This window comes from Mustela nigripes, chromosome 17 (assembly GCF_022355385.1).
Source record: "Mustela nigripes isolate SB6536 chromosome 17, MUSNIG.SB6536, whole genome shotgun sequence".
NCBI lineage: Eukaryota > Metazoa > Chordata > Mammalia > Carnivora > Mustelidae > Mustela > Mustela nigripes.
Genome location: NC_081573.1, coordinates 58,747,427 through 58,762,952, shown reverse-complemented (window position 1 = coordinate 58,762,952; position 15,526 = coordinate 58,747,427). Strand labels below are relative to the sequence as shown.

Below are 15,526 nucleotides of genomic sequence, written 5' to 3'. Positions count from 1 at the left end.
GTCTGGGTCTGCACACGTCTCCACGGAGGCCACCACACCGCCCAGAGACTGTGTCCGCGGCCGCCCGTGGCACCGTCACCTCCCCTCTGCCTGCCCTTTCCTGAGGCCGCAGGCGTCCTCCAGCTGAGAGAGGGTCAGGCTGTAAGCAGACTCCGATGCCAACAGCAGACCCCTCCCCGGCCTCCTGCCCCCACCTCCAGCCACCGGGTGGTCACCTGCTGGGCTGGTCCTCCGTCCTGCCAGCACATCTTGGCGTCTCCGGCTGGCCCCGGAGGGCGGCCTGCGTCTCTTGGGGACTGATTGAGTTCTCGACACCCGGAGGGGACACCTGCTCCTCTCTGCAGGAGGGCTGGCCGGCTGTCAGCAACACCTCTTCTGGCCCAGGCTGAGGGACAAAGTCAGGCACCTTGGTCCTGGCCCCGAATGGGGCCGTAGGGCAAGCGGCAGAGGTCCCCATCTCATCCCCAAGCCCTGTGGCCCTGCTGAGGAACATTCACCAGGCCCACCCTGGCCACACGGCACCTGCAGATTCCACTGGAGGCTCCTCTGGGGCTGCTTGGACAACGGCCATTGGAGGAGCCTTGGGGACACCCCAGAGGAAACTTGACCATTATCTTGGGCTTCTCAGGACCAAGGGCGACCTTGATGACACTGGCCACCCAGGAGCCCGCGGCTCCAGCGAGTACCAGACTGTATCAGCAGGTGAAGGAAGACTCCCTCTGGGAGAGCCTCGCTCACATTCCCGGGCCGCACCGCTGCCTGCCCTCCGCAGGATCAGCCGCGCCCCGAGGGACAGACAGTGTGCGCGGGAGGCTTAGCTAATACATCCGTGTCCTGGGGCTGCGTAACCGAGTTCCCCACACCGGGCGGCTTGAACCACTGACGTCCGCTCCCCCACCGTCTGGAGGCCGCATGTCTGAGACCCAGCAGGCCGGTTCCTCCTGCGGCCCCTCTCGCGGCCCCTGCTGGCTTGCGGGCATCTTCCACGTCCTGGGCTGGTAGACCCGTCACCCTCCTCCGCCTCTGTCTCGGGCGGCGTCTTCCCGCCTGTGCGTCTGTCTCTGTGTCCAAATCCCCCTTTCCCCGAGGACTCCCGGCCTACTGGGTTAGGACGCCCCGATGACGTCATCTTAACTGGATCAACCCCAAAGACCCTGGTTCCAAATGGGGCGACATTCTGAGGTCCTGGGGGTCAGGACTTCAGCACCATCCACCCCCTACAGCTGACACGAGCAGTCTGCCAAGAGACACCTGGGGTCAGCTCCTCTGTCCTCAGTCCACAAAGGGCTGGTGGGTGGGCGCCGTCGATTTAACTGACGGATTCACCGGACACACTTCTGTGCCCATTCCCACCGCCCGTCCGTCGTCCCGAGCAGGGGCCTCCGCTCCCAGGGCGCCCATCCCTCCTAGCAGTCTCCCAGAGCGCTGGGCTCCTCTGCTGAGCGGGTCAAGTCCGCGATCGGCCTGTGTCCCGCCATCTCACAGGAGGCCTTTTTTTTTTCTTTTTAAATAGCATCCAGATGCCTGGAGAAGGCTGTATCGTAGATTGTGTTCTATTTCTGGGTCCCAATGTCTAAATGAGGCGATGCACCTGTTGGATATGAAGGGAGGGAATTTCGCGGCTCTAAAATAAAGTCGAACGCTTGCCCTTCTGTACCGGCCCATGGAAAATGCTCCCACGTTTGTATCTGGACTGGCAGAGGGCAGGGCAGGGGAGGCCGGCTCGGCAGACGGGGTGAGGAAAGGCCCGAGCGCCTGCCGGGAAGCCAGCGGAGGATGAATGGGGGAGACGGCCCACCGGGAGCACGTCGGCTGTGGTCAGATCATGGGGAGGCCACGCGGCCTGGCCCGAGCGGCTGGCAGCTCCCCCTCCCCGTGCCCCCTGCCTTTCCTTGTCACTTTGGTTATCAGAATTCACCTGGGACACCCATTACGAAGTTGGAGCCCCCATACCGACCCCTACAGAGTAGGAACCAGGAAGGGAGCCCAGCCTCGTGCACGTCTGTCCCAGGGGCGTGGGCGCGGCTGGGCTTTCTGCGGGAGCTGCTCTTTGGGTCCCTCCACCCAAAGGCTTTCTTTTTCCTGCCCAGACTTTGCTGAACACATGTCCCCTCTGCACCCTAAAGAAGGCCTTTGGGTCCCCTCCCTCCGAGGCAGGAGCAAGTGGAGGGGGCGCCAGAGGCCCTGGGGCCGAGGAGCTAGGGCCGGCGCTGTGGCCGTAGCCCGTCCTGTGGACGCTCTACCAGTTCCATCCAGCCGAAAGCAAACGGCTAAGCGATCAGGGGGGATTCTGGACAAGAGGAAAACCATGCAACAAGCCCTCCAAGCTTGGACAAGCCCATCTTTCAGCAAGAGGAGTCCCCGGGGGGTGGTGTGAGGGCGACGCACAGGGTCAGCACCAGATCCCCAGCCAGGAAAACCACTGTTCTTGGACTCAGATGCCAGCGCCCGGCCTCTGCGGGCTCAGGTCCTGGAAACAGGTGCAACAGGGACACCCAGTCTCTCAGTGGCCCGGTCCCCTGCTCCATCCCCCACTCAAGGAAACCACTCTCCTGAAACTACAGACACACTAGGGTTGTGCCTTCCCTTCCAAAAGTCCAGAGGGTTCCGTAAATACCATTTTGGCCCGGAGTATTCGGGGGGGTTCTCTAGAAGTTTGAAAATAGCCTGCTTGTTACTATCTATATTCAGAGAACCCACTCCTGGCCTCCACTTGGGGGCTAAGTATAGCCCGCTGGCAAGGTTCAATGGAACAAAAGTTTCCAGACCTCTGTCACTTGTGCACGGCGTGACATTCCAGGGAGGACGCTGCCAGGACTCAGAGGGGGTCCAAGGCCAGGGCAGCAGGGCGCCCCCGAGCGGGGGAGTCTGTGGGACTCACCGGCAATCAGGGTGTCCTGGCTCGGTCCCCGAGTGAGGAGTGCTGATCCTAGCTGAGTCAATCCCACTGTAAGGCCTCGGCTTCCGCTTCTGTAAGAAAAGGAAATCATGCTAAACTCAGTTTCAGAATTCAGGGGAGGACCAAATACATATAATAGCAAAAAAGAAAAAGAAAAAAAGAAAAAAGACACCCAAGATTCCTCCAATAAAACCGAGCAGCTAACTTCAGGGAAACCCTTCCCTCCTCTTGGAGTGTGCAGGCGCCTCCCGGCAGCGAGTTCGGGCTCCCGCTCCCCCCCCTCCGCAGCTGCCTGCCCAGCTCACTGCGCTGCTGGGAACGTCCGAGGGCCCCGCACACACGAGGCAGGGGCTCAAGGTCACAGCGGGGCCAAGGGGGCTGCTGAGGGGCAGAGGTCGGGGCCCAGCTCAGCAGCTGGGCGTGTACGTCTCTGGTACGTGCAGAAGTTCAGGGCTGTGTCCCCCATCGTCCATCCGTGCTGTGCCCCCAACCCCCAGGCTGACCTGAGGGCATCCGCCACCCCCCCCAACAGTCTCCCCGCACCTCTGTCCCTCGGGGCCTCTTGTTTAGCTGTGAAGATCCACCAGTCTCGGGTCCTTCGGGAGGACGTGGAATCACTCGGCCCCTCTAGCTTTAGATACCGGTCCCCTTCCCTCTGCTGGGAGCAGGCCCGGACGCCAGAGAGTGACATAGCGACCTCGGAAATGAGAGTGTGTAAGGAGGGCAGTCCTGGAGCCACAGGGGACTGAAACCTGCATGTTCACCTCGGGAACGCAAGTGTTCTGAATCGGCCAAAAAGAGGCTGGGTTAGGGACAGTCCGAGCCCGGATCCCGCCGCCTGCCCCTCCACTGAGTGTGAGGTGAGGTGCAGCCGCTGTCCCTGTGGCTCTGGTGACCTTGGTGGTGGCTGTGTCTGCCCCCTCACAGAACCCGCCCCGCGATGCTGTAACACGAACGGTCTGCACGCTTCCCTCCACGGTGGCCACGAGGGAGACCCCTCACCACGAGGGCACGTGCTGATGGTGCAGGAGCTGCCGGGGGCTCGGCATCTCCACACGGGCCCGCCAGCTCGCTGCCCCAGGGCCCTGGCACCTCCCCACCACGCACTCATGGAAATCAGATGCAGCCTAAGGACGTCCTGAGTGGTACTGAACCTCAACCCTGGGTGCCGACCTCTGTCGTGCTCCGCGTGAAGACATGGGAGGCGGCGGGGCGCGTCACCGGGGCGCGCAGGTCGTCTCCGAGGAGGGCACGTGCCACGGAGACGCAGGCCTGTGCACCTGCAGGCATCTTGTCAGGAAAGACCTAAGGGAGCCTGTCCCTTCCAGGAGAATGAGCAGGACTTCTTGCCCGTAACACCTACACATTTGAGAGAAAATGACCATTTCGGAAGCTTTCTATCTCTTGGCAGCTGTCATGCTTAAAGACTTTTCTGATGAGAAAATGATTTATTTTTTTTCAATTTAATTTCTTTTCAGTGTGACAGAATTCGTTGTTTATGCACCACACCCAGTGCCCCACGCAATACGTGCGCTCTGTAATACCCGCCTCCAGGCTCCCCCAACCTCCCGCCCACGAAAAGGATTTAAATTATGAAATGAAACATCAGTATATGGACATTCCAGATAAAAGAATGAACCATTGTTTTCCCAACGACCGATGCGGACACTGAGACACCCTCGCCAGGCCGGAGACCCCAAGGATGGGGCAGATTTCCGTGTGTCGGAGCGTGGGAGGTGTTCACCAAGAGGTCAGATTCCCGGTCGCAGCTCGCGGGGAGGCAGCGTCACCAAGACAAGCCGCAGGCATCTGGAGGAGCTGCAGAGCATTTCTGTCCCGGCTGTGGGGTCGGGCAGACGGGACAGTCGGCCGCTCCAGCCAGGACCCGACACCCAGGTCGCAACCATGCCCAACCACGCCACTGTCCTACCACTGCTCCGGGCGACAGTTCCCGTTCGCGCGGACGTGGGCACGTGGTGGGTTTCTTACGGATTCTGAATGAACGTAGTTGGCATGTCGTTACGGGCTGAGCTCCTAGCACGGGGCAGTGCACAGGCGCCGGGCGCACAGCTCTCGCGTGCTGAGCCTGGGGCGCGGCGCACTCGGACGGCCGCAGAACCGCGTGCCCTCGCGCGCTCCCAGGGTGGGAGGAGGAGCCGGTGGGGGCGCACGGACGCCGCGCAGCGCGGCGCTGGCAGAGAAGCTGGCCCCGGCCCGGGGAGACGCGGGAGACGCCCCGTCACTGCTCCGGGGGAGCCTCCTGCTTCCTGGGCCGCCGGCTCGGCTCATCTTCTCTGCCCTCCGCCGCCACCGCCTCAGCTCAAGCCCTGCGCTCCCAGCCTGCCCAGCGCCCAGCGCCCAGCGCGGGCTCCTCCCGGCCAGCCACCTTCCCTCCACACCCGCCCCCGCGCCCAGTGCAGCGCCCTCCTGTGGGGGGCCACCTTCACCCGAGACCCTCCGTGTGCCGGGCCTGTACCTGATGGGGACAGGTGCTAACCCGAGGGAATGAAAGGGCACCTGGCTGGCTCGGGTCGTGATCCCAGCGCCCGCGGACGAGTCTGCGTCGGGCTCCCCGGTCAGCGGGGAGTCTGCTTCTGCCTCTTCCGCTCCCCATTTATGCTCTCTCTCAACAAAATCTCTTAGACGGGGGGAATAAAGGAACAGACGGGGGACAAGGCAAGGCTCAGCCTAAACCAGCCTTTATTTGTTTTCTTCAGTCCATCTGCGGGACCAATCTCCTAGCCGTGGCCTTTCTCATCCTTAGAAAGGAAGCCGCTGGCCACGGCACCAGCACGAGGACCACCATCAGGCCCCGGCGGCGGGCGAGCAGCCTGCCTCGCTCCTGCAGGCCAGCCAGGTCGCAGACTCGTCCTGTGGGCGCTGGCAAGAGGGCAGGCGGCGAAGGCGACGGTGGAGACCGTCCCCACTGTCAGCGGCGTGGGCAGGGGGATGCCCGGGCGCATGTGGCACGGCGATGCCTGCCGGCTGGCTCCAGCTGACAGGCTTCTGGCCAGGCGCACGCACGGAGCGAGGACACACACGAGCTCACTTCGGGGAAGCAGCCGTGTCACTCACTCACTGAGTTAAACACCCAACACTGTTTCTTCCGGAAGGAGGCAGCGCTGACCGGTGCGCTTCTGCGGCCAACAACAGCCAGTACTCACCGTGGGCCGCCGTGGACGTGACACTGGCGGCCCTTCTCCACCAGAGAGGTCACGCATGTCAGCGTGCTGGTGACGGCCACTTACACCTGTGCGCGCTGGCCTCCGAGTCTGTGATCTCAGCTACTGAGCCATGCTGCCGCTCAGCAAGACACTCTGAGCTCTTCCCTTGCAAATCAGAGACCAGAAACGGGGGAGAGCAGGAGGCGGAAGTTCTAGAAGTGGCAGGCCCAGGTGTGCAGAGATGCTGGAGGGTGGCCGGGCACGTGCAGGAAGGGGAGCCGCCCTGGGGCCTGGACCTCGCTGCCGGGTCTGGGGCTTGGGCGTGGAAAGTGGGGTTCTCTTAACACCTGCCCAGGGGAAGACGAAGGGCCATAAGCAGCGGTGGGGGGGGCGGCATTGGAAAACCATGTAAGGACAGCGGGATGCTCAAAATTTCACCGAGCTGACCAGGCCTTTTTTTTTTGTTTTTAAGATTTTATTTATTTGACAGACACAGCAAGAGAGGGAACACAAGCAGGGGGAGTGGGAGGGGGAAACAGGATCCCTGCTCCGCGGGGCAGGGCTCGATCCCAGGACCCTGAGACCATGACCTGAGCCGAAGGCAGATGCTTAATGACGGAGCCACCCAGGTGCCTCTGACCAGGCTTTGAGAAACAGGACAGAAAGGCCAGGAAGACCAAAGAGGGTGTGGTCGAAGGCTAGTGGCCAGGATTCCAAGAGTCCGAAGGCAGATTCAGGAAGGATTTCCCCTGAGCCGGAGGTGCCGCTGCCACTCACAGCTGGGCTCGGGGACCAAACAGGTAGCAGGTGACCTGCCCACCACAGCACCGGGCACCCAGCAGGTGCCTGAAATCTGGCCTCCACACTGGGACGCCCAGCTCGGGGCCTGGTTCACAATGAGACCTTAAACTGTTCCTGCCAGAACACAGACCTTTCAGGTGAAGACCAGCAGCGAGGCACTAGCAGGCAGGGCTGGCAGGCCCCGCCCAAGACCAGCCAGACACCTGCAGGACCAGGTGTGCGTGGGGCCGGGTGGGAGATCCCGGCCACCATCTAGTGAAGTACACAGACTGGCCTGCAGAACGCTCTCTTCCGCAGTGTCTGCGGACGATGACGCATCCTAACTCCAGGACGCTGGGGCGCCCTTACCCACTCCACAGGTGGGGCTGAGAGCTCCGAGTCTCTCTCTCCCTGTCCTGGGGCTGCCGGTCCCAGACAAAGGTGTGGGCAGGCTGGTCCCTCTCTACATGGCCTGCAGACTGGCAACTTCTCCCTATGTCCTTGTGTGGTCCTCTCTCAGTGCCTGATTTCCTCGTGTCCCCAGCCCTGGCATCTGGGTCTGCCCCACTGACCTCACTGTAACTTGATCAGCTCTTTAAAGATGCTCTCTCCAAACGCAGTCACATCTTGAGGTCCTGGGCTTCCAGATGTCAACACATACACTTGCAGAGGGCAGCTCAGCCTGAGAGCTCCCTTTTGAAACCAGGGATCTTCTGTCAACAGAGAAAGGACAACACGCCCTCCCAGGCACCCGTGCGCCACAAGCAGCCCTCCCTGGAGCAGACTCTGGGGCTCTGAGGTGGGCGCTGTCCCCACCCCCGCTCAGGGCTGGGTGGCACAAGAGGTGGACTGAACTGCTCGGAGGCTCCCGGCCACAACCCACGGGACCAGGACTGGAACCAGGCAGCCTCCCCCAGACCCCAGAATCCTCAGGCCCCGCCCCTGCTGGAAAGCAGCCCTGCAGGGACCCGAGGGCCTCAGGTCAGGCAGCGCCGTGCTCTCTCCCACGCGGGAACCGAGAAGCCTTCCCTGGGTCTGGCTCAGGGACCCGCGCGTCCCTGTTCCTTGTCCTTGGCGCCTTTCCCAGCAGGCCTGCATACGCGCCTCATGATGCCTCTCCCGCATCCCCCAGACTAAGCCCGAAGCATAAATAAAACGCGGACTAAAACCCGTACGCACGGGCACCCGGTGGCTCAGTGGGTGAAGCTGCCTTCGGCTCCCAGGTCCTATCCCGAGGTCCTGGGAGGAGCCCCGCGTCAGGCTCCCTGCTCAGCGGGAAGCCTGCTTCCCCTCTGCCTGTCGCTCCTGCCACTTACTCTCTCCATCTCTCTCTCTCTTAAGTAGAATCTTAAAGTAACAACCTGTACACGAGGTCCTGCCTTGTGCTCTGCTGACGGAGAAGAGCAGGGAGCACCTGCTCGCTGCCCGGCACAGCCCCGAGGAACAGGGCTCGGGAGGAAGCGGGAGCCCCGGCGGCCAGAGGGAAAGCAGAGCCGCAAACCCGACGCCTCTGCCTGCGTCACGGTGGACGTGAGCGCTACGAGCGGAGCCCCCAGGCTAGAGGAAATGCCAACAGTCTCAAAAGGGCTGAGCCGGGACCGTGCAGACACACAGGGAGAGGCTCAGGCCGCGGTGCACACAGTCACCGTTCGTCCCGAGCCTTCCTGGGGGGGGGGCGACCCTGGCTGGATGCGGTGCGGAGGGCGCCGAGCTCAGGGGGCTGCCCTGCTGGGCTCATGTCAAACTCTTCTGCTTTTCGGACAGGGACCCACACTCTCGGCTTACAGAGCCCTCAGTGACACGGCCAGTCCCGTGTCTGAGGACAGTGAAGAGCGTACGGATGACCGGTGACCCCAGACGGAGCCCAGAGCCCCGCTTCCTTCCTGACATGCGCCCCCGGCCCCCACTATCACCGGGGCTCTGTCGCCCGCGGAGCCGCAGACCGTGCTGCCTTCCCTGCATCGGACTCTGGGTTTACGCCTGGTTCAAAGAGCTCAGCTGGGTTCAGCAGTCGCAGGGCAGATAGTTCCGAGGCAGCGAAGACGGTGTGACCCTGACACGACCAGCACAGCAGCTGTCTTCCGTCGGTCCGAGCCAGTCACCAGACCCCTCACTCATAACCACCCACCCGGCAGCTCACACACATGAAATCGGGGCGTCGCTAGGCAGCCACAGTGAGCAGCGACTGGCCTACGGCCATATGCACAGACATGAGGTGTGCGGGCTGCTGGGTCAGGACACCGGCGCACACCTGTGAAGCCCCGGTCTGCTCCGTGGCACAGACGCACCCACCGGTCTCCTCCCGCCTCCTCCCCCTCCCTCAGCCCTTCTCCAGGCAGCCAGGCAGCTGCCTTCTGTCACACAAGAGGCTGCTGGCACGTTCTTGAACTCTTAGCAGTGGGATCTGCCATGATCGTTCGCACACCTCAGTCCCAACCCCACGGCCTCAGCACACGACACGTTTTCTTCCCAGACTTCTCAAGGCCTGAGATTCCCTTTGCTGACCCTCCAATGCTGAACTTTCATTGTAGACCACCGTGGTCTGCATTTTAAGAGATGACAAATGTCACAGACCACGTCTACAGACAGAGAATACAGACTATCATAGTCCAGATGACAAATGACCCGGACCGTCCTGGTCTACAGACAACAGAGAACATGGACCATCACAGACTAGAGACAGCAGACGACATAGGCCATTGCGGACTGCCGGCAACAGGTGACAGGGACTGTCCTGGTCTACAGATGACATGGACTGTCACAGACTGGAGATGACAGATGACAAGAACCATCCTGGTTTACAGATGACAGAGGACATGGACCGTCACGGACTACAGACAACAGACAACACAGACCACCCTGTCTATGGACAACATGGACCATCAGGACTGGAGACAACAAATGGCATGGACTGTCCTGGACTACAGGTGACAAGGACTGTCACAGACTAGAGATGACAGAAGAAACAGGCCGTCCTGGTCTACAGACAACAGATGACATGGACCGTCACGATCTGGAGAAAACAGATGACACTGACCATCACAGTCTAGAGATGACAGATCACATGGACTGTCACGGCCTACAGATGACAGACGACATGGACCATCTTGGAACAGAAACGACAGATGATGCAGACTGCTACAGTCCAGCAATGACAGACGACACGGGAAGTCCCAGTCTAGAGAGGACACAGATGACATAGACCGTCATGGTCTAGAGATGACACGGACCACCACGGTCAAGAGACAACAGACTACCAGTCTGTGAACAGCAGGTGTGCGGACCACCACAGCTGTAGATGACAGATGTCGCCGTCTAGGCTGCAGCAGACAGTGGAGGGCTCTGACCCCGGTGAGCAGGGGTCTCCCTGCTCCAGCTCACCCCTGCGACCAACGAGCTTTGCTCAAGATACAGTTACAACCGCATCATTCCCCAGCCTGAAAGCCAGACCTTTCTCGCGGTCTGTGGGGCCTAAGTATTCCCAGCACCTCCGGCAGCACGCCACCGTCTCTGCTCTGTCCTGCTCGCTCCAGCACTGGTCTCACCTCTGCAGGGAGGCTGTGACCCTCCCGAGGACAGGACTCCCCCGGCCTCACCTGGCACCGTGCGCTGCTGGAGGGTCCCTAGAAAGGCTTCACGAACGAACAGAGAGGCTCGTGTGAACTTCGGCAGAGCTTAGAAGAGTCACAGGCTTTACAGCCTGCGTTCTGTGACGACGAGAAAGTCACGCAGCGGCTTCCTGGGGGGACAGAAGGACCGTTCTGGAAGCTGGAAAAGGTGGCTGGGGGTGACCTCGTGCCAGGCCAGGGCACGCCCACTCCTTAAATGCTTCTTGTTCCGTCTCTGCCCCGAGCCCTGCTCCCTCTCACCTTCCCACGATGTCGGCAGGTGCCAGGAGTCGGAAAGTGCTCGGCTCTAGCCAAGGAGGCCCTGGATCCACGACTCTGAATCCTCCCTGTAAAGGAGACAGCGGGACCCTTAGAGACGTAACTGCGTGAGCAGAGCCAGGCTCGGAAGCCACGCAGTGCCCGCAGCAGCAGGACGGCAAGAGAAGCAGGGCCCACCCACCAGCCTGCATTCTGGAGAGCAGACCCGGGAGGGAGGGTGGCCCCAGGGAGTTCAGAGCACTGGTCAGGATCCCAGAATGAGTGGTGGAAGCTGGAGAGTCATATTTTGAGGCCTTAAGTGACCACAGGACCTGTCTCTGTGAATTGAACACTCCCTAATAAACAGGAAAACTTTACAAACAGTGGCTCTGGGAGAAAAAAGAGACGTTAGGAAGGGGGGCCGGTGCTTCCTGGAGCAACCACGGGGCAAGGTCCCACCCCTTCTCCCCTGAACACGGGCTCCTGAAGGTCTCCAGGACGCCAGGAACGGGTCCCAGCAAACCCCCAGCTCTGGCCACTCTGCCTCACGTCCATTTCTCTCGATGGGACTGCTGGTGAGTTGCGGCAGGTCCCCAGGGTAATTAAAGGACCCGAGCATGCCTCACTGAGCTGCCCAGCAGCTGGTGTTCGAGAGAAGCCTATCGTGAGCATAAATGAACAACTCACGTTGGACTCGGTCCCAGTATGCGGCCTGGAGCAAAGTGCCCGGAGACGGGCAGTCCGGGCAGCTGAAGACTGCTGAGAATCGTCACGCAGGAGACCCAGGAGTGCTGAGCTCTGGTCCCCCTCTGGTCCCCAAGCAAGAGGGACGGGCCACAGGATGACAGTGCCCAGGCCCAAATCCCTACGCCAGGCTGGGACCGCCGGCCTCTGCTGACCACACTCCCACACCAGCCCCTGGCACAGCACTGTGGCGCAGGGCAGGTCCCTGATGGACGCCGACTGAATGACCAATGGGGCCCTTCGTGCTTTCCTGAAACGCCAAGTGCCTGTGGCCAGGAGGTGACCCTTGGCTCTCAGGCCCCACCCTGCATCCGGTCCCCGCGTCTTCAGTTCTGCCTCAGGCGGCTCGTGGAGCAGGGAGGGGCCGAGCAGCAGCCACCGAGGACGGCCGTCCTTTCTTCTGTGTCCGAGCCCTGCACTTGGCAGTCGGCAGTGAGACCGTCTCTCGGACCACAAAGGAAGACACTGGGGCCACCGCAGCGAAGAGACGTACACACGCACCCGAGTCAGGTCTGCTCGACTCCGGAGCCAGCGCACGTCTCCGCTGTCCTTGTGACCCATGGCCTGGCCTTCGGACCAGCAGCTTTCGTCCCTGGCACGCCCTGGTGCTTGCTAGAGACGCAGAGGCCGCACGCCGGGTCTCCCGAGCCAGGATTCCCACAAGCTCGAGAGGACGCGTGTGCGCGAGAACACTGGAGAAACCTCGCCGAGACGTGCTCTCGTCCACACTGGGAGACGACCTGAAATAAAGGGACGTCTCAGGACGCAGACCGGAACCACGACCGGAACCACGACGAGAAGCAACTTCACACCCGTGAAGGCCGCGGTTATTAAAAACAAAGAGGAAAAAGAAAATGAGCACTGGGGCGCCTGGGGGTGTGGTCGGTTGGGTGTCGACTCTGGGTTTCAGCTTGGCTGGTGGGATCGAGCCCTGGGTCGGACTCTGGGCTCGGTGGAGAGTTTGCCTCTCCCCGCTAAATAAAAAATATTAAAAAAAAAAAAGAAAAGGAAAGAAGGGGTGTGGAGCAACTGGGCTCTTTGCGCACCGCTGGTGGGCACCTATGACACGGCTGTCACAGGAGAACACCACAGCAGCTCCTCAAAGAACCGAGAGAACTCCTGGAAGACCCAGCAAGTCCATCTCTGAGTATCTGCCCCAAAGCACTAAGAGCAGGGACCTGAACGGACACTGGGACACCTGTGTTCACAGCGGCGTCGCTCACGATGGCCGGAAGGTGGGAGCAAGCTAAGCATCCCTCAGAGGACAACCGGAAAAGCACGATGCAGCCTGGCCCTGCAGGGGACGGTCACACTCGGCCTTAGGAAAGGTCGTGACGCCTGCTACACCGTATGGGGTTGGGGGGAGGGTATTACACTGAGTGAGAAAAGCCGGACACCACAGGACAAACTCTGTACCATCCCACTCACAGGCGGTCCCTGGGAGAGTCGGGTCCGTACGGAAGATGGGGGTGCCAGGGGCTTGGTACAGGACAGGCAGTCGGTTTAATGGGGACGGAACTCGAGCTGCAGAAGACGCATGGGCGCGTTCTGTGCACGAGCTGCGGCGTCTGCATTACGGTGAGTGCGCGTCACACCCCCGAGCTGATCCAGAAACCACTAAGACAGTAAATTTGAGGCTATGTATATATGTATTTTTAAGATCTATTTGTTTACTTTAGAGAGTGGGGGCACGAGAGAGCGAGCACACAGCAGGAGGGGCAGGGGCTGGGAGAGCGGACCTCAGGCAGGCTGTGCGCAGGGCTCAGCGCCCCACACGGGCTCAGTCCCGTGACCCTGAGACCACCACCGAGCTGAGCCCGAGAGCCAGACGCTCCGCTGACTGCACCCACGTGCCCCTGGGCTTTGTGTATTTCAGCGCAATTTTAAAAAAATGCTTCAAAATAAAAGACTCTGAGGAGGACTGTGGGAGATGCTTTAGGCTTACAGAAGTACACTCTGCTCTTCCTTCTGGGCCTTGAGATGTCAAGCTTTACCCCGTTTTCCACATACCTTTGAAACACGTGAATGGAACAGACAGAAAATCAGAATAATGAGGCCTCTGTGGGCTCAACAAGCATCAGCCCCACAGCCCATATAACCAAAAGCTGAGAGTGGGAAAAACATACATTTACCCAAGAGGCCCTATGAGGGGTTGACTTTACACATGTGGGTGCTGGGCTGAAGGTGTTGGGGTGGGATCTGGGCCCCGCTGCCTTCTTTTTTTTTTTTAAAGATTTTTACTTATTTATTTGACAGAGAAATCACAAGTAGGCAGAGAGGCAGACAGAGAGAGAGGAGGAAGCAGGCTCCCCACTGAGCAGAGAGCCCGATGCGGGGCTCGATCCCAGGACCCTGAGATCATGACCTGAGCCGAAGGCAGAGGCTTTAACCCACTGAGCCCCCCAGGCGCCCCAAGGGCCCCACCGCCTTCTATAGGGCTTGTCCGTTCAAGGTTCTCCGGTAAATAAGGGAGCCTTTGCCCGCTAACACGTGCGCAGGCGTGCAGGCCCACTTGCCTGAACAGAGTACGGTCTACGTCATCTCCGTAACAAAAACAAAAATAGCCATTTCACTACCCGGGGACGATGGGGAGGAAGGGACATTGTTGGGGTAGAACAGAACCCCATCTTTCTACTCAGTGGGAACCAACAAACGCTATTCTAAACTGGAAAAAGGGATCAGAGAAATTAGAAAGAATATGAGCAGGTTATTTAGAAATACGGAGGAAGGGCCACCTGGGCGGCTCCGTCGGAAAGTGTCTGCCTTCAGCTCGGGGCATATTGCTGGGGTCCTGGGACCGAGCCCCGCGTTGGGCTCCTGTTCCGCGGGGAGCCTGCTTCTCCCTCTGCCTGCAGCTTCCCCTGGTCCTGCAGTTTTTCTTACAAATAAATAAAATCTTGAAAAAGAAAAAGAAATATGGAGAAAAACAACAGATTTGAACAGTGGCCGCCTTTGGGGTACCTGGGTAGCGCAGCTGCTTAGGCACCTGACTCCTGCTCTCAGCTCAGGTCATGACCTAAAGTCCGGGACCGAGCCCCACTTTGGGCTTGGTGCTCAGTGTGGAGACTGCTTGAGATTCTCTCTCCCTCTCCCTGCTCCACTAGCACGCACTGTCTCTTTCAACTAAAATGAATCTTAAAAAAGAAAAAGAAAAAGAAAAAGTGGCTGCCTTTGGGAAGCCCAGACCTGGAGGGGGTAAGTACGCCCGAACGGGTCTAGTTAACGAAGTTTTAAAATCACGCAAATACAACATTACCTTAATCTGTTCAGGCTGCTCTAACCGAAAATCCCAGACTGGGGGCTCACAAGCCCCACTGATGTCTCCCAGCCCAAGACCAAGGTCCCGGCAGATTCCCCGTCGGGGGAGGACCCGCTTCCCGGTTCAGGAGGCCGTGTCCTCGCGGGGCAGGAGCGGGGAGGGCGCGGGAGCCTGACACCGTCACACCGGGGGTTCGGACGTGAGCTTGGAGAACTTCATAAAGGTCCGCGCTGATCTTCCCACCACGCCTACGGCAGAACGCACATTCCGGAGGCTCACAGGTGACCTGGGTACAGAGAACACCCCCTAGGGGGTGCCCAGAACGGTCTATGGTCAACCTTTCCAAACAGGGTGTGGCGGCTTTGCATGAAGCAGGAACAGGACGGCAAGAACACCTCGGAATCACCGCAAAGGCCAGCCGCGGTGGGATAGGACGTTCCCCATCCCACGGAGGGCCCGGGCGCTGCAGGCCGGGTTCCCACCACCGATTCCACTGCCTTCTGGGGACCTGCCAACAGCCATCAGAACGGCCTGACACATCCCACGTGGCCCGGGGATCCCCGCGGAGGAGCCTTCTAAGGAAGGCGAGCACCGAAGCAGCTCCCGCTGTGGAAAAAAAGAACCCGCGCCGCCCCCGGCCCGGCCCACCGGCCCCCAACAGGCGGTGAGCTGGGAAGGCGCCGGCCGGTCTAGACGCGGGGACCGGGGCGCACTCCTGCACCGGGCGGCCAGGATCCCCAAGAAGCACCTGCGTGGGACACGGTGTGGGCAGGTTTTGGGTCCCGCGGGAGCCGGTGGGGGAGCCGGGCACGAG

The 15,526-nt window shown here is 60.5% G+C and overlaps 1 long non-coding RNA gene across 6 annotated transcripts; it reads right to left on the bottom strand.

Annotated features, from left to right (window-relative positions):
- Positions 1-5,391: 5,391 nt before the first annotated feature.
- LOC132005738 (uncharacterized) lies at positions 5,392-15,376 on the bottom strand. Of its 6 annotated transcripts, none has more exons than XR_009400895.1 (5): positions 14,710-15,376; positions 11,955-12,193; positions 10,713-10,798; positions 7,416-10,582; positions 5,392-6,410 (listed from the first exon to the last, which is right to left on the bottom strand). It is a non-coding gene; the product is annotated as an uncharacterized LOC132005738 (long non-coding RNA). The 6 variants fall into 6 exon arrangements; XR_009400896.1 differs by lacking the exon at positions 5,392-6,410 and adding an exon at positions 14,189-14,349 and having other exon boundaries at positions 6,438-10,582; XR_009400898.1 differs by lacking the exon at positions 5,392-6,410 and having other exon boundaries at positions 6,438-7,556; positions 10,440-10,582.
- Positions 15,377-15,526: the final 150 nt, after the last annotated feature.